Consider the following 19,716-nt stretch of genomic DNA (forward strand, 5'->3'; position numbering starts at 1 on the left):
GTTCCGATAAGGAATTGTAAAAGGAATTGTAAATATGACATGGAAATTTCATATTTATTTCATAGGACTTCTAGTTCATGGTTTTTCGCACATGAATGGCACAATCTGAGCTGCTTGTTTGCACCTCACCAAAGCTGAGTTTTCTGAACCGGGTTCATCGTGTTTTTGTTGTTGTGTCTTCGTCAATGTGTTTTATGTTTTATCCCGTGCAATATTTCATGTAAATTTGATCGTTATTTTGTGCTGTTCATTCGTATTATCAAGGCCTTCCTCCGACAGAAAGTGTACCCTGTTTTAGCTCATTGGTCCTGGGTGTATTCCTGGGTATCTTACTTCTATTTCCTCAATACTATCCTATCCTATTTCTATTTCCTCTACTCGTTTCAAAAAAATCAGAACAAACAAACAAAAAAACCACTTTCACCCCATAATGATTCTAATTACCCTCTCCGGAGGAGGGTATTGCATTTGGGTCTGTTTGTTTGTCTGTTGGTCCACACAGAACTTGAGTACGGTTTTTCTCTACAACCGCTTATCAGATTGAAACAATATTTTCAACATGGAAGTGACTACTCATGTAGAATGTTTAAATGATAATTGTGACATCATAGGTCATGTGGTGTGGCAGCCATGTTGGAAAAAAGAAAAAACTTTGGACCTTTGTATCTCCCAACTGCACCAAGGAAAAAAGTGAAACTTAGCACATGGTAAGTATTCCTCGTGGGGAAGAAGTGTTTTTTTTTGTTTTGTTTTTTAATGATTTAATAGGTGCCTTCATTGTGATACCATAATTGCATACTACCTCCGATCAGTCTGAGAATTTTTGAGGGTTATCTGGGGAGAAATTGGTGGTGATGTCATCAGTCATGTGGTTTGGCAGCCATGTTTTTTTTTGGTTGTTATTTTTAAACCTCCAAAAATCTCAAACAGCTGAACAGATTGAAGTGAAACTTTACAGATATGATTGCTTATCCATGAGGAACAAAACATTCCCACCCTATGCTGTCATAGGTCACATGGATTGGCAGCCATATTGGATTTGCCCGAAAACCCTGAAAAATCTCTTCCAGAACATCTGGACAGATCGAGGGGAAACTTCATACACGTTCCGCAAGCCTTGGAGATGCCAGGGTGTTCATGAATAATTGGTAGGTCACATGGTCTGGCAGCCATATTGGATTCAATGAAAATCTTAAAAAAATTAATTCTCTTGAACTGCTTCCTCGATTGACATGAAACTTCACAATTATGATCTTGTGGTGATGGGGAAGATGTGTTTTATATTTCAACCTGATTGAATGCATGATCTGCAATCCAGAATTGTTTAATTTTTTTTGAATCTGTGTACTTTTTTTCTTTTCTTTTTGTTTTCATAAGGTTCACTTGGCTGTGCCTAGGTGGGTTTGAGGGAAGAAGAGTAGCAGCTGAAACCTAAATCCTATCCAGGTTCTTCTTGATGACTTCATCATTACTTTTTGCTCGTTCAGTATACAAACACCACACAAAATACACAAACACCACGCAAAACAAGTCCTGGCGAGGGTCTGCAATTTCTGATTGCTTTTTCTTGTTTCTATTGAATTTCCTTCTGCCACTGGTTCTAAATTCCCCCCCCCTTTTTTTCCTAACGGAGTGTGTGTGTGTGTGTGTGTGTGTGTGTGTGTGTGTGTGTGTGTGTGTGTGTGTGTGTGTGTGTGTGTGTGTGTGTGTGTGTGTGTGTGTGTGTGTGTGTGTGTGTGTGCGCGCGCCCCCCTCCTCCATAGCTCCAAAACCATGAAAGATAACGGGCTAATATTCTCCGGAGTTTAGCAGGTTCATATGACACGTGCTATTTTTTGATCGAAGCTATTTGTAGCAGGGTTGTGGTGAAGAAGTCTACTCCCAAAGTTTATGGGATCCATGAGTTCTTAGTTTGTGATTTTTCCAGCAAGCAGGTGGATAGGCTTTGGCTTCATATATATTTAGGGATACTAATGTAGAGAGTTTATTACCTGATAAAGTTAGGGAGCAAACCCCATTGAAGGTTTATTTCACATTCACTCAGACCATAGGACAATCCTGATTCAGTTATGGTAAATTTCTTAAAACTCTTGGTATAGCTAGAGTAAAGGTCATTTTTGAAACTGGCTGTGCATGATCGTCTTCCCCTTTTTTATATGGTCCTTGTCGACACGTAGTTTCTCGGGATTTGAATATAATTAGTAATAGTGATTTTTGGGATCTGATGAAAATAGGAGCTAAATATAGGGAACCAGTAACTCAACCTTGGAGCTGCATTAGGTCTTCAATTGTGGATTCTGTGTCTAATTTTGTTAACTTAAACTTGGTGCACATTTTGTTATCTGTAAACAGTTTTAATACATGGTTTAACAGAGTTGTGGAAGTCCTGGATAATAGGATTAAGTTTTTTCGTAGTCGGGACTTCCTTTCACTGGGTCGGTCAAAATCAGTGTTGAACAAGCTGAGTGTTCGCAAACATATTCGGGATCTCCATGATAGCTATATAATAGCTCCAGCGGATAAGGCTGCTGATAATTTTATTGTTTGTAAAATGTTTTATGTGGAGTTTTTATTCAGAGAGTTAGGCATTAATACGGTTACTTTCACTCATTGAGGAAATAGCACATATGTTCCTTGTCATAAGTCACTCCAAGATATTATTTCTGAGCATCAGGAAGTTTGAGTAAATAATTTCGGTATTAAATGTAGAGAGGTAAATCGTTGTATTCCTCGGCTTTTCTGGATCCCTAAGCTTCATAAGAACCCATACAAGTATAGGTTTATAGAGGATGTCAGGCAATGTTCCACCAAACAGTTATCGGTTATCGTTAACTCAGGCTTACAACTTGTTAGAGAACAGTTCAGGAAATATTGTTCAGCAATTGAGAAGAATTCTGGTGTTAATACTTTCTGGAGCATTAATTCTTCTTTAGAGTTCTGAGATAGAATTCGATGCCTCGATATCAAATCGGTTGAAGTTTTTCATTTTTAAACTTTATATACAAATTTGGATTTAGTACGAGTGAGGGATTCACTCTTCAAAGTGATTGACAAGGTTTTTAACTCTTTTAATAACTTTTTATCTGTCAGGTTTGATCGAACATTCTTTTTGAAAAAGAAATACTCAAGTTTTCATTGTTTTGATAAACAGGTGTTTAAGGATGCTGTTAATTAAATTTAATAATTTTGTGTTTGTGGGATAATGATTCAACAGGTTAAGGGTATTCCCATGGGTGGGAATTGCAGCCCCCCTACTTGTGGACATTTTTCAAATTTTCTGTGAATTCTCATTTATGCAGAAACTGATGAAGGAGAAAAAAAATGAGGATTAGCTAAAAATTATCTCGTACATGTCATTATTAGATGATATTTGTGTGGTTAAGTATATTTTTTTGATTGGCAGTTTCACAAGATTTATACAGATAACCTGATTGTAAACAGGAGTGGAAATTATTGTACAGTTACTCTATATCTGGATGCGTTTATTAGAGTTGGACAGAATGTTTTTAGTACAAGTGTAGATCATAAAGTTGATGATTTCAGTTTCCCTGTAGTCTTGTACACCTTTCCAGGTAGCAATGTACCAATTAAAATTGGTTCCAATGTCTTTTCATTCCAGTGACTTAGATTTGTGAGAATTTGTTCAGTAAAGGATGATTTTGTGGAACCTGCTGAGATAGTTTTTTCCATCATCTTGCGGTATACAGACGTTTGGTCGTCATTACGTTTCTGTTGATACTTGTTATCCTCGACCTGGACCGTTACGTCTGGGTGCACTAATGATAACCGTGTTGTTAATTCACGACCCATCAGAAGCTTGGCAGGTGAGCAACTGGTGGTTTGATGTGGTCTGGTGCGGTAGTTGAGTAACACACGAGCTAGACGAGATTGAATGGAGACTTCATTGACGGTTGAGACCATTCTTGATGATCTGAACAGCACGTTTGGCTTGACCATTACTGGCACATTTGTAGGGGGCAGATGTGTAGTGCTTAATGCCATTCATTTTTCAAAAGTTATGAAACTCTGAACTCGTAAATGACGATCCATTATCTATTACAATGGAGTTCGGAATATCATGTTGCGCGAACATGGTACGTGGAGCTTCCATTGTACAGCAGAGGATGAGGATGGCACCACAAGAACTTCAATCCATTTGGAGTGGGCATCAACTACCATAAGGAAAAGCTTCCCTTGAAATGGACCAGCATGGTTGATGTGTAGTCTGGACCATGGTTTGATGGCCACGACAACATGGCCAATGGAGACTGTGGCGGTGTCTTGGCATGGGCTTGATAAGTGTAACAATGGTGTGCACTGGACTCAATGTCATTGTCCAAACCAGGCCACCAAACATGGGCTTGGGGCAATAGCTTTCATGGTGACTATGTCTGAATGAGCATTGTGGAATTCACTGATAATTTTCCCGCAGAGTTTTGGTGGAATTATCACTCAGCTACCCCAAAGAAGGCTGTCTGCATCAATGGAGAGCCCATCCTTCTGGATGAGGTACGGTTTTGCCCCTTCCGGTGGTGATGCTCAATCACCTGACATAACAAAACGTTTCATAAGAGAGGGGGCAGAAGGCAGTTGAGGATTTGAGGAGGTGAAGTGAAGAGATGGTGGAGAGAGGGCAGGGGAAGGAGGCAGTTTTGTGGATGAGAGGGGAGGGGGGCAATTTTGAGAAGGGTGAGTGAGGGGGTGAATGGTGGGAAAAGGGTGAGTGGGGAGAGTTGAGGGAGAAAGGTGAGGGGGGAGTTTTTGAGAAAGGTGAGAGGGAAGCTTGGACGGAGAAGAGTGTGATGGTTGCTTTGAGAGGGAGGGGTGAGAGGGGCACTGAAGTTGGAAAAAATGATGATCGATGGAAAGTGAACATGCATAGCAAACTGGGTTTTAAAAAAATTCATTTCAGAAATGCGACTAAAGACATTTCTTGAGAGATGCAATAAAGGCGAATTAAGAGAATGGAGAGTTAAGAAGACTTACTCTGACAGGTCCCTGTTACATGGCAATCTAACCTCAAAACATATGAACCATGTTACACTTACCACAGCCAAACAAAATCAAAGCCATAAACCCACAAGCAGTACCGGTGTTCCAATGCAGCTGTGGAATAGTAATGTGGCCACAAGTGGAAATCAGAACAAGGAAACTCCTCACTATCCGCAAAAATCAACGCATCCTGAGAATGTACCTGCTGAGGAAAGAAGGAGGTGGCGACCTGATGGAACTCAATCAAGTGCACAGATCGACGACTGTAGGATTAGCAGAGTACGTAAAAAGTTCAATACACTTCCGAGTACAATTTTGAACACAAGCATGAACACAAGCCAGAAAGGTATCTCTCACTCACCTTTGAAAACACTTCCAAAAACAGGTGCGAATAGAAGGTGTCATGCACAAAACCAAAACAGCAACAAATCCAGCCCCAACGGTTGTAAAAAAAAAGACAAAAGAAAAATACAAGACGAAATATCAACGGATATATAGTGACTATTGGGAAAAAGACAAAACAGGGAAATATAAAAAGAGTTGGACAGATTGGAGATAGACAAAGAAAGATCAATGGAATGACTCAGAAGAGGTCAGCTCAATTGGGACAGAGAACAAATCATGATAAATTCTCAAGACTAAAGGCCCGGTCACACCTTGACGTTTTAGCCAGCGATGGCAACGTGTTAAAATGTATGTAAAACGCTGGCTTACGTTGAACTTTTGATGTTTTTTTTTAAAGATTCGGACGTATTCATAGCGACTTGGTCTTATGTATAACGCATTGGTAACGGACACAGAACGTTTCGTTGTGTTATAGATAACTTATACCAACGAATGCTGAACCTGTTGTCGGCCTACACAACCGATGCCCAACGATAGTCTAACTCAGGCATAGCGCGTTGCACGCATCGCCGACGATGTCGTGGCGTAGCCTATTAAAAGGCTGACGCACAACGATTCAAATCATAACTGCCGTAGAAATGGAAGGGTCAAAATCGCGGTCACACCTTGGCGATCTTGCCAGCGTATGCCGACGTAACAAAAAGTGTGTCTAAAACGTTGGGGCACGTCGAATACGGTATGGGTAAGTTTGGTATGCGCGAGTAGAACGCTAAATACGCTATCATACGTCGTAGTAAGTAGAGTACGTCAAGAAATTTTGAACATGTTCAAAATTTTACGACGTACTCGGCGTATGACACACGTTCACATGCGATGAGGATAGGTTTTACACACGATATGCGGACGCTTACACACGTCCACAAAGGCTACTTATAAGCTACTCATAAGTCGAAACACGTCGCGGTAATGTCTTTTTTTACGCGAAACTTATTTCTAACTTATGTTTGACGTGCTTTGAACCAATTCTTTACGTAGTCCCAACACACATCGACGTATGTAGACGTATTCCAATGACGTCTTCCGGTCGACAAAAAAAAAAAAATGAACGTGTTTCTTGGTTACAACTGCCATATAAAGACGTGTTCCCAGCGGTTTTGGGAATTGGTATATAAAAATGGTGTTCATAAAAGGGGAACCCAACAGTGTTTTCGAGTCCTTTTTGAGTCGATGTCCATGTCAGCAGTAACAGTATCAGTATCAGTATTAATATTAGTATTAGTATTAGTAGTAGTTTGTTCATGTTGGCAGTAGTAGGTGGGTGTGAGGGGGAGGGTGTGGGTTATGATGGATCGTCCTTGCGTCCGCGTGTCCACGGGTATGTTCATAGGCTGCCACTCAACGATTTAAATGGCTGCATCTCCACTATTGTTTAAACGGTACCACTCAGCTAGTTTCATTGTTTACAATGAACGATTTAAATTGCTGTCACTCGCCTTTGTTTTTTTTTTGTTTTGTTTTTTTTGACGCTGGGGTTTGGAAATTTGAAACGTTTCTTCTGAACGTGTTAAAACGCTCAAACTCGACTATTTTAAATAGACGCTGCCGATGGACAATTGGAATCATAGCCAAGCAAGACATCGAAGTGTGAACATCCTCGTCATGCCGAAGAAAAGTTTGAAGAATGCTGCAAATAAGTGTCCTGGCCGTGGCCGTGGACGCTGACGCAAGGACGATCCATTATACCGACGTCTTTCAGCCTATGAGTAACTTAAAAGTAACGTCTGTCGACGTGTGGCAACGATCGCGTAACGTGCCAACAACACGTTAATCATAGGTAGGAAATAAGTTTCGGGTACTCTAAACTTTACCTCGGCGTGCCTCAACTTATGATTAACTTACAAGTAGCATGTGTTGACGTCTGTCAACGATCGCAGACCGTGCCTACAACTTGTGGCCAGCGTAGCGGAACGTGTGAGTCATACGCCGGCATACGTCGTGAAATTTCAAGCATGAAAAAATTTGAGGACAACCGAAAAGTACAACGTTTAAAGCCAACGTACAACGACGTATGGCAGTGTTTTTCAGCGTGCTCTCAATGTTATCAAAACTTACCCATAACGTATTCAACGTGTGCCAGCGTTTTAGAAAAAAAATTCAAAAATCGGCATACGTTGGCTAAAACGTCAAGGTGTGACCGGGCCTTAAGGACATCACATGAAAGGCTTTTAAAAATTGGCAGGACTGAGGCAATTGGACAAGTGTGGATTCTGCAAGGTAGAAACAGAAAGCACGAGTCACCTCCTGTTCGGATGTAAAAAAAAACTCATGTCAGAACCGCTGGACATACTAAGGTACAACAAGGTATGTGGAGTAATCCACTGGCACATCTGAAGAAACTTCAATATCCCAGTTCCACAAACCTCATGGAAATAAAACACGAACCAAAAGCAATCATTGAAAACAAGGACATTTTGCTCACATATGACCTGATGATCCCATCCAGCGTGAACATAGAAAACAAAGCATTGTGACCGGACATAGTACTCAGATACAAAAAGGAAAAGAAGTCATTGTTAATTGATGATTCCGCACTCAGTGATTTTGGTATAAATAACACAAATCAAGCCTTCAAGAATGAAGCGAAAAGGTCTTGGAAGCTGAAGAGCACTGAAATTTTAACAGTGATAATTGGAGCAGTGGAAATGATAAAGAAGAACATCACAAAGGTCCTACAAACCATCCCTGGGAACAATCACCACAAACAAACTATAGTTGGAGGCTGTTCAGGGCTCAGTGACGATGCTTCACTGAAACGACGGTGGATCCTTCGAGTTCTGGGAGAACTTCGTTCCACCTTCTGAAACCCGAATTATGGAAATGACTATCAATGACACACACACACACACACACACACACACACACACACACACACACACACACACACACACACACACACACACACACACACACACACACACACACACACACACACACACACACACACACACACACACACACACACACACACACACACACACACACACACACACACACACACACACACACACACACACACAATCACCCTTGAGAATTACCCTTAAGAACCCTTTATAATAACCCATTAGAATAACCCATTATAATAATCCATTATAATAACCCTTTAGACTAACCCCTTATAATACCCCATTATAATAACCCCTTATAATAACCCCTTATAATAACCCATTATAATAACCCTTTAGAAAAACCCATTAGAATCACCCTTTCTCTCGAGCAGCGCTTTCACTGCGGAGGTTACACGGGTTTGCTCTTGTTCCCGACTATTTTCTCTTAAAATTTTCTCTGTGAAGTCGGTGTTAGGATGACAGGGGAGCGTAAAGCATGACATATTCTGTTGTTTCGATGTGGGAATGTCCGTGAGAATTTTCGTAAATAAATCTAAAGTAAATCAATCTCCTGTAAGTTTTACAAATCATTATGAAATGTGCCAATTTTCTGCGTTACTGTATAATGTCTTGAAAACAGTCGTCATCATCAGCACCTTACCTTGATTCTGCTCTCTGCTCTTTCATGTTTGCTTCAGAATTGGTCATGTTTAATATGCTTTTCTTTCTTGATTGTGCCTCTTTACATAAAAATTGATATTCCCATCGACATCATCATAATACCAAGAGTAATATTGTTGTGGTTACCAGATTCGCAAACCACCATTCAGGTCCCTTAGGTGAGGTATCTCGGTAAGTGCATGTGTAGTTAGGCCCAAACCCGTTGTCTAGTGGGAATACATGTCATTTATACGTGCTGCGACTCTTCAGGATAGCCGTTTTTCTTTTACTATCTTTATTTTGGACCAATCGCCACCATCACAACCACAACAACAACCACCAACCACAACGCCGCTTCACCACAACCGCCATGACCTTTACCGTCACAACTCGCCACCATCGCATCACCGTCATCTCGCGCCACTCATGGGCACCGATGCTGGACTCGTGTAGGGCGCACGTTGAACAGCGTGTACAAAATCACGGATTTTCTGCTTCAAAAACGGATCCAAAACGACACACGCCCACTTTTTGCCGTCCAATCGGTGAGCGAGGGGCGAATTGGCCCCGCCCCCAGGGCGATCGATATATGCAAATTTGTGGATCAAAAAGCCTTCACGCCCACTTTTTCTCGGGCCAATGGGGAGCGAGTTGAAAGGTCAAAGGGAGGGGGTCAAAGGCGAAGTTACGGGGGGATAAAAGGACGGTGTTCGTCAGTCAAAGGAGTAGTAAAAGTCGGAACGAGGGAGTCGCAAGAGGGAACGAGAGAGTCAGCAGCAAACAAGAACGGAACGAGAGAGTCAGAAGAGAGCCCAAAAGGAGAGTCGCGAGAGTGAGCGGAACGAGAGTAGTAAAAGTCGGAACAAGTAGTAAAGGTCGAAAGGAGTCGTAAAAGTCGGAACGAGGAAGAAGGGAGTCGCAAAGGAGTCAGAAGAGAGTCAGCAGAACGGGAACGAGAAAGAGTCAGCAGAACGGAGGCGAAGGAGTCGGAACGAGGCGAAGGAGTCGGAACGAGGCGAAGGAGTCGGAACAGAGAGTCAAGACTTCGCGGGCGGTGGAGCTGCTCGTCGTGTGCGTTGGAGTCGGAACGGAGGGGACGAGCTGTGGAGAGGCGGCGAGTCGGACGAGGGGGTGCTCGCGTCGTGCAAGGAGCTGCGCGCCCGAGGGAGGCCGACAGCGCGACCTGGCCGAGGTGGAGACGCTCGTCGCATATAATAAAGATCCTCTATACCCCGAGCATCAGCAACCCCCTCCTGTTTCCCCCCGCGCTGAGATAGTGCGACCAAGGGGGCCCCGTTCCCACCCCCAGCCAGGCACTGTCCACGAGGCCCGCGGGTTGCGGGGCCATCGCCGCTCCGCGTCTCATCACCAGACGGGTAGGCCCGACCCGGTCTCGGCCCCAGGCCTACCTCATTCTTGGGGGATTTCTTTTCCTTGGTTTTGGGTATGTGTTGTCGGCGCCGTCTGTGAAGTAGAATTGTATAAGTGTTGCCGTGTGCTCGGTAGTCGGTATTAGCTCTGCACTGTGTTTTCACTTTTATGTTTGCTTTTTGTGTAAATGGAATTGTGTTTTCTTTTTTGTGTGCATTTGGTGGAATTGTATTTGTGTGCTTCCCGTGTGTCGCGAATAAAAGTGCTTTATTGTTGAACTGTTCTCCCGCTTCGCTTCGTCTTTTCCTCCATTGAATCCCCATCTTGCTTCACGTAAAGGGTTGGTAGTGGGCTGAATACGCCCGATAATTAATCGAACCGTCGAGGTCGACGATAACACCGCTCGGTTATTCTGATAGTACGGAACGGGTCGCTTAAGTGGCCCGTGTCCGAAGTCGACCTGCGGCGAGGTGCGATCGCCCGGTCTACCCTCCGCGTGGGTACTTAGGTAGTTCGAATTTGGCGAGCAACCCTATCCCACGCGGGGGCTGATTGGCTCGATCGCGGTGAGACCGAAAGGTCCACCCGTGACTGGTTCCCGGCGTTAGTCCGAGAGGGTCACGACTGGATTGTCCGTCCGGTGGGCGACGTGCCGCGATTCGAGTTACGTGGCCGTCGCACGCCGGCGGGCGCGAAGACCGCAACAATATATCTACATAAATAATTTGAAGTGTTTGTGTGTTTGTTTGTTTATTTGTGCATTTGTATGTTATTCTTTCATTGCCGAACTGCAGCATCAAGATGCCCCAAATTTGCGGTGAAGAAACTGAAGAATCTGAGCAAGGTTTTAAGCTTCCACACGTTGGTCTTGACATCCGCTTTGAGGCCACCAAAGGCTGCTATAAAGTGTATATTGAGATGTTGGGGTCAGGCAGTGCTGCCGCCACCCTGCAGGCAAAAGGTAAACACCATGAGGTCAATAACTCCATAACTTTTCAATATCCAACACATTCCAAAATCATCGCCAGGAAAAGCTCACCCAGCCAGGCAGCACCGGGTATCCCCCCCCCCCACAAACAGCCCCTCGAGGCAATGCCAGTAAGCCCCTGCTAGCAATCTATATATACAAGCGAATCTCTCCACCCTCTCTCCTCTCCCTCCTCTCTCTCTCTCTCTCTCTCTCTCTCTCTCTCTCTCTCTCTCTGTCTCTCTGTCTCTCTGTCTCTCTGTCTCTCTGTCTCTCTGTCTCTCTGTCTCTCTGTCTCTCTGTCTCTCTGTCTCTCTGTCTCTCTGTCTCTCTGTCTCTCTGTCTCTCTGTCTCTCTGTCTCTCTGTCTCTCTGTCTCTCTGTCTCTCTGTCTCTCTGTCTCTCTGTCTCTCTGTCTCTCTGTCTCTCTGTCTCTCTGTCTCTCTGTCTCTCTGTCTCTCTGTCTCTCTGTCTCTCTGTCTCTCTGTCTCTCTGTCTCTCTGTCTCTCTGTCTCTCTGTCTCTCTGTCTCTCTGTCTCTCTGTCTCTCTGTCTCTCTGTCTCTCTGTCTCTCTGTCTCTCTGTCTCTCTGTCTCTCTGTCTCTCTGTCTCTCTGTCTCTCTGTCTCTCTGTCTCTCTGTCTCTCTGTCTCTCTGTCTCTCTGTCTCTCTGTCTCTCTGTCTCTCTGTCTCTCTGTCTCTCTGTCTCTCTGTCTCTCTGTCTCTCTGTCTCTCTGTCTCTCTGTCTCTCTGTCTCTCTGTCTCTCTGTCTCTCTGTCTCTCTGTCTCTCTGTCTCTCTGTCTCTCTGTCTCTCTGTCTCTCTGTCTCTCTGTCTCTCTGTCTCTCTGTCTCTCTGTCTCTCTGTCTCTCTGTCTCTCTGTCTCTCTGTCTCTCTGTCTCTCTGTCTCTCTGTCTCTCTGTCTCTCTGTCTCTCTGTCTCTCTGTCTCTCTGTCTCTCTGTCTCTCTGTCTCTCTGTCTCTCTGTCTCTCTGTCTCTCTGTCTCTCTGTCTCTCTGTCTCTCTGTCTCTCTGTCTCTCTGTCTCTCTGTCTCTCTGTCTCTCTGTCTCTCTGTCTCTCTGTCTCTCTGTCTCTCTGTCTCTCTGTCTCTCTGTCTCTCTCCCTCCCCTCTCTCTCTTCTCTCGCCTCCCTCGCCTCTCTCGCCTCTCTCTCTTCTCTCTCCTCTCTTTCCCTTTTCTTTATGCATGGCCATATTTTTAAAGCCACAAACTCCATACCTGGGTGGGGGAAGATACAACTTTGTGCAGGAAGTCACATGGCCATGGCCTCAGAAGCCATTTTGAGACTTCAAATTGAGGATAAGTTGACCAATATCGATCGGAATTTTGGGCAAACAGGATGACAACTTAGTCTCAAATTGAAAAGGTCTGATTTTTTTTTGGAGCAACACAATTAACCTTTTTAAAGTCAAGAAATCATTTAACTTGATTGATGTAGTTAAACTTTAACCATCATTGGGGACAGGTATTTTTGGTAGTTCAGTATAACACAAAATAAAGTCATTACTGGTTGGTGCTCCCCTAGGAAGCAGATGTTTCTCGTAAAGGGTGAATTTACTCCGATCATAAGTCAGAAATTGAGAGAGTGACATCTGATGGCAAGAGGCGAATTCAGAATTTTTTATGATGTTGAAATACCTGTCAAGAATGTCTTGTGCAAAATTAATGACAAAAGCAGACAAGTAAGAAATTGAAATGCTTGAGGGTGTTTTCTTTCAACCAACTCCAAACCTGCTGCTGGTTTTACCTGTAATTCAAACTTGGGAAATTTAAGAACACCTGTATTAAGCTTTTTCTTCAATAAATACTTTATAACTCATGTTTGAATGACATCACAGAGAAGTTGGACAAAAGAAGGACATTGGATTAAGATTATCTCACCTCCCGACTTCCACTTTCAGACTTCATTCCAACAAAGATGTTTTCCAGGTTTGCACCTCGTGAAAAGTCGTTTTGTTCGTGACGTCGTCACTGCAAGCCAGTGACGACGTCATCGGGTTTCTGTGATGTAGTTCGGCCGAGGGCAAGCGAAGCGACGTCGAGGCCATTTAATCCTGACACGTGAAACACTGATATCCACGCCTGAAGAAGACGGATTTTTTTTGGAAAGCTGGCCGCTTTTTCCATCCAATCATCATGTAACTTTGTATGAAGCCAGCTTTTTCCAATGGACACATTTCTTATTTCGTCAACTTGGTTGTGGGATGGCTTTGAAGGTCATAAAATACAAGTTGATGAGTCTTTCCTTCGTGTTGGGAAAGAAGGTGCACAGAGCACACTGCACAAGCGCAAGCACACCTATTCTTGCCACTCGAGATGATTTGAGCCTAAATCTTCCGAGCCTCGAACCGAAAAAAACTGGAAAACGCCTCCTGTTAATAATTCTCCCCATCCTGTTAATAATAAGAAGAAGAATGACGATTATAATAATAATAATAATCGTTTTTTTTCAAAAAGACTTTTGCAGCCATAGGCTGAATTTCACGAAAACAACAAAGGAAAACAACTCGCACATTAAATATCGTACTGGATAATTGGGATAAAATATAATGTAAAACCAAGAAAGAATCACAGATAGATAGCAAAACACAAGATACACCAAACGCTTGTTGAACACAATGACCTCATCCAATTCTTATTCTCGATGGGGGTTAAAAAGGGGGGATAGGACTGCACTTATAGCGGTTGTTTCGACATCTAATAGTAGATAACTTGTCAGAGTTCCTTTGGTTATATGTTCCTTGGTGGGTGAAGCCAATTCCTATGTATGTTTGTTTTCAAGAGTACATTGTCAAAATTGAGGGAGAGCTGTTCGAGCCTCTTCAAAAGGACAGGAACATTAAGTACCCAACAAATGTCTCCATGAGGATTGGTTCCACAAAGGTCACAAGAGAGAGAGAATTATACAAAACAGTTTCCATTGCAATTTCTCCAAACATTCCCTCTGGACTTGATGTAACCATGCGGGTGAAGCATATTCCCAAGTGGGTCCAACATGCTGTAAATAAAATCAGAAACAGATATTTCAACGTTTAAGTTGCCACAAAAAGGTAGAGTTTTCAGTTGAAGGTTTTACACATGGCCTGATCTTGAGTGTCCCATTTTAAGTTTTCTTGCACATGGATGCCTTGTTCTTGCATATGGTAGTTTGGCTGCTGGGTAGCTATCATTTCTTGGAAGCACAGCTGTGCTGCTGATGCCATGCCCCTCTACCAGTCCACTGGTACTCATTTTGCTGACTTCAGAAGGATGACAGGCTAAGTCAACCCCACCTGGTGTTAATTCAGTGGCAAACAGGGCTTGAACTCAGGACCTAGGTGGGGGAAGCCAAGTACATGTCTAGTACATGTGATCCCAAGCCAGCCACCCTAACCACTAGGCCAACACCAGGCTACATGGATGCTTAACAGTTTAACACAATCCGTTTGATTAACAACTGAATATCCGATTTGAAAACTGGGCACTCTGCCAGGAGTCTTATAAAACATGTTATCATGACCTGACATTTACTGGTATTAAGATTCATATTGTTTTGACATGACCATTCTTGGAGACAGTCAAGTTGCTGCTGCAACAGATGAGTACGTTGTGTCACTATAAGTTTGACAAAAAGTCATGTCATCAACATACTTACTTGTTGTATGAAATTTCAGGATAACTGGAAAACAATCATTTATCATGGCTAAGAAAGCTCCCAAATGCCAAACAGTTTAACCAATTTGTGCTTGTGGGAGCCCAGGATTGTTTGTTTCCCAACTTCCCTGTTGAGCCTGACTTCGATTGAATAAATTAAAAAACAACGAGAAAATCCATGGGATAATAGATGGTCTAACACCTAGATTAATAAATTTATGAACAACAATATGGTGGCTAACTGAATCAAAGGCTTTAGAGAAGTCAGTGGGTCCCAAAACTGAAGAATGTTGAAGTTTATCAGTCCCCTTAAAAAATTTATCACTTCCATCTGCACCACATCCAGTATTTTAACTAAACAATGGGTTGTGGACAAACCCTTAAGAGAACCAAACTGTTGAATGTGAATAGAATTCCTAATGTTCTCAAATATCCAATTGACAACAAAATTCTCAAAAACTTTGGAAAATAAGCATGTGAGCGAAATTGGACCCAGGTTATCCAAATTAGGTGGTTGAGCTTTAGGAACCGGTATAACAAAAGAGGATTTCAAAATATCACGTAACACACTTTCACAAAGTGAGCAATTGAATATTTCAGTCAGAGGGAAATACAATTTGTCTGCAAATTCCTTGATAATACGAGGTAGAACACAGTCCGGTCCGCCACTCTTATTAATATTCGATTTCTTGAGTTTCTTAAAAACAATCTGTGGAGACACTGAAGGTGCTGGAGCAGCAGAAGGTAGGTAGGTAGGCAGGCAGCTGGTTAAGATCGAGTTGCAGAATGTCCTGAACCACTAAGATGAAACGTTGATTCATTTCGTTGGCAGCAACCTTCAGTGACAACCCCGAAAAGGTAAAAACTATATATATATATATATATATATATATATATATATATATATATATATATATATATATATATATATATATATATATATATATATATATATATATATATATATATATATATATATATATACATACACACCTCCACCTCGCTTATTGCAGTGGGTTTGCTAAAAAGAGCAAATTTGGAGATTGCAAACACACCAGGAACAATTTCAGAGGGAAACCATGTTTCACTGATAACAGCTATTTCAATATCATGAATGTTCAACATAACTTCGAGTTCTTCAATGTGTTCAATTTTGCTCATCCAATCAGGAGTCGTAGTCAGTGTCGTCCAGCTCCAAAAATGGAGATTTCAGAGATAATTGATAAACTTAAAGGTTTTTTTTATGAAGGAAAGGTATTTCATGATTTTTATGTTCTTCTGAGGTCATGTTCCAAACAAGTCTTAGCTAATATTCTCTGGAGTTTAGCAGACTCATATGATATGTGCTCGTTTTTGATCGAAGCTTTTTGTAGCAGGGTTGTGGTGAAGAAGTCTACTCTCAAAGTTGATGGGATCCATGAGTTCTTCGTTTGTGATTTTTTTCAACAAGCAGGTGGATAGGCTTCAGCTTCATTCTATATTTAGGGATACTAATGTAGAGAGTTTATTACCAGATAAAATTAGTGAGCAAACCCCATTGAAGGTTTATTTCACTTTCACTCAAACCATAGGACAATCCTTATTCAGTTGTGGTAAATTTCTTAAAACTTAGTATAGATAGAGTAAAGGACATTTTTGAAACTGGCTGTGCATGGTCGTCTTCCCCTTTTTTACATGGTCCTTGTGGACATGTAGTTTCTGGGTATTGTAATATAATTAGTAAAAATGATATTGTTACGAATCTGGAAACCATTCACATTCACACATACAGTTGACCCAAAGTTTCGTTATTTCGTTAAGTATATGTGGATAGTTAGAATCCCTCCCTTATGTCTAATGGGAATTTCATGTGTGTGCTGCGAGTTTCTTTCTAGTTAGTTTTCTACATCAATCCCCTCCACTCCTTCAGCTCCATTACGCACGTGTTCAAGGCCACGAACGTAGACGGAGTTTCTATCGCTTCAGAGCCGACTCTGCCCCAGCAAGATGGAATGTTCCTCTCATCCAATCAGGGGTGAGATCGCTTCAGCTCCAACTCCGCCCCATCAAGAAAGAATGTCTCCCCTGTCGACACTGAGGAAGGCAAAAGAGCCTCTCTCGGGGGAGGAGCACCGAGACGCGGACATGCCCCTCCTCCAATCATGGCTGGCCACCACGACACCCGAAAACGCCCGTCCAATCCGGAGGCGAGTTACCAGAGAGTGGATCCCTCCACCCACACTAAGGAGGGATAAGAAGGATCGCGAGCTGTATCCGGGGGTTCCTTGGAGGTCGTTCTTTGCTTCTGGTCTGCTGGGCTCTCCTGGTCGTCGGTCATCGTTCGTGGCTGGCCGGGTCGTTCGTAGGATCCTGGTTGCGCTCGTTGGATTCTGGTCCGTGGGTTTGAGTCCCACCGTGGTGGGTTGTGTTGGAGCGCTCGAGCTGGGGATCCCGTTCCCTTCCACGGACTCCGAGCTCCACAAGTGCGAGTCGGTAAAAACGCACGAGGCGGCCAGGTACTCGACCAAACTCTAACCCCCAGCTTGCCTATCCTCCGTGGCTGGAGGGTCCGAATAAAGGCCAGTTGGCACCATTTCTTTTTGGGTGTGTGTGTCCGTCTGTGGCCAGTCATGTAAGTAAAACTGTTAAGTAATTGCCATTGTACATTTGCCTGCATTTATATTTGTGATTAAGTCTGCTCTGTGTTTCCCTCCCTATTACCTTGTAAATAAATAACTGTTAAATGTTCCAGTTAGTTGTCTGTGTTTTCTTTCATTGACCCAGTATGGTTCGAGCTTGAGAATTAGGGAGGCCGATTGTGCCGTAAATTGCTATTTGGGCCGGCACGGCTTTGGTCATTCCCGCTCGGTTACGCCGGATCCGAGTCGGTAACAGCGACTCTGCTCGGACAAAGCCGGCTGAGGGTGTGGCTTCCCCTGTATCTAGACCGCGCGGCTAATTAGGTAAATTGGTATCAGATAAAAAGACCCTAACTGCGCGGTCGAAATATTGGCGTCCACAATCCATTAAACGACCCGTCGACTTCGGAGTTATCTGGAGTGACGACCTTCATTTCCGGGTGTTTGGTGGGAGACGGCCCAACTGCTCCATCTAGCGGTCGTCCTCACCACCGAACCCGGCACCACAACAATATTAGGGATCTGATCAAAATGGGAGCTAAAGAAAGGGAACCAGGAACTCAATCTTGGAGCTGCATTTTGGTCTTCAATTGTGGATTCTGTGTCTAATTTTGTAACAAAATGTGCACTAAGTTTAAGTTTTATGTAAACAGTTTTAATACATGGTTTAAACAGTTTAAATGCATGGTCGGGTGTCAGCGACTAAAACGTCTTCCCTATGAGGTTTCCTGGTGAGGATGACGAGATTGGATGACTATGACGATGAGCACAAGATGACGAAATTGGGGCAAAGCCTTCGGGACCCCCAATCGTTGATGATTGGAGGGAAACCACGTGGTAACTTTCCCGGGTCAGATTGCAGTTGTGTGTGTCGGGGTGGTGCTGAGGTGTCGTCCACCAGACGGCGATCTCCTTGGGTTAACCTGAGGTGATCCCTTTGGGTGGGTGCCTGGAATGTCCTATCTCTAAGAAAGGATGATCATCTGTCTCTATTATCATCTGAGCTCAAGTGTTTGGACATCGGTAATGCAGCACTCTCTGAGCTTTGGAGACCAGATAGTGGTGAGATAATGGCGGGTGGTTACACCTACTATTGGTCTGGTCGCTCTGATGGTTACCATGCCCAAGGAGTTGCTGTAGCTGTGTACAATAAGCTGACTCCAATGACAATTGAGGTAACACCGGTCAATGAGCGAATTATGAGACCAAGGATTCGTCACTCCTTAGGTGTCATTTCCCTGGTCTCTATTTATGCTCCGACTGAGGCGAGTGATCTCACCGTGAAGGATGCATTCTACACCACACTCGAGTCTGTGGTTGATCAGTGCCCCAGACGAGATACACTTCTAGTCTTGGGGGATTTCAATGCATCGACTGGAACTGATAGGGATGGTTATGAGGTGTGTGATTTGGGGCTCTCCAAGAAAGCAGTTGAGGTATTAGTCTCCAGGCTGCAAGAAAAAAATCTACTTGACCACTCTGCAAATGTTTCATATTTCCGAAAGCGGGACCAGATCTTTGTCGCCTTTTTCTCAGAAGACAAGCAGTTTGTTTACTGCCACGATATCCCAGGTCTTCTCAGGCAATTAGGTGTTACTTCGTATAATCCAACAGAATGGCAATTATTTCTGGATACCTCTACGCGCAGCCTCAAGTGTATTCTCTTGCACAATGGCAATGTTTATGGAGCGGTTCCAGTTGGTCACTCAGTGCATTTGCGAGAAGAACATTATGACATAAAAATGGTCATTGACTTACTCAAATATCACGAGCACAACTGGATCATTTGTGTGGACCTGAAAATGGTCAACGTTCTCCTTGGTCAACAGAAAGGCTTCACAAAGTTTCCATGCCATCTCTGCATGTGGGACAGCCGAGCTCGAGAGAAACACTGGATCCAGAAGGAGTGGCCCATCCGTGAAACTCTGGAAGCAGGCATGACAAACATTGTGAATGACTCAATCGTCAGCCGAGAGAAGATCATTTTTCCCCCACTCTATATCAAGCTCGGCTTGATGAAACAGTTCGTGAAGGCATTGAGTACTGATGGTGAATGTTTTCAACATATAGTTTCTGCTTTTCCTGCTTTGTCTTTCGAGAAGATCAAAGCAGGTGTGTTCGATGGACCTCAAATTCGTGCCCTTGTACGTGATGAGGAATTTGTAAGGAAGATTAATGACAATGAGAAGACAGCGTGGCTGTCTTTCGTCGCAGTTATACAAAACTTTC

This window comes from Eptatretus burgeri, chromosome 5 (genome assembly GCF_056783735.1).
Source record: "Eptatretus burgeri isolate ZD-2024b chromosome 5, Ebu_testis_v1, whole genome shotgun sequence".
Classification (NCBI taxonomy): domain Eukaryota; kingdom Metazoa; phylum Chordata; class Myxini; order Myxiniformes; family Myxinidae; genus Eptatretus; species Eptatretus burgeri.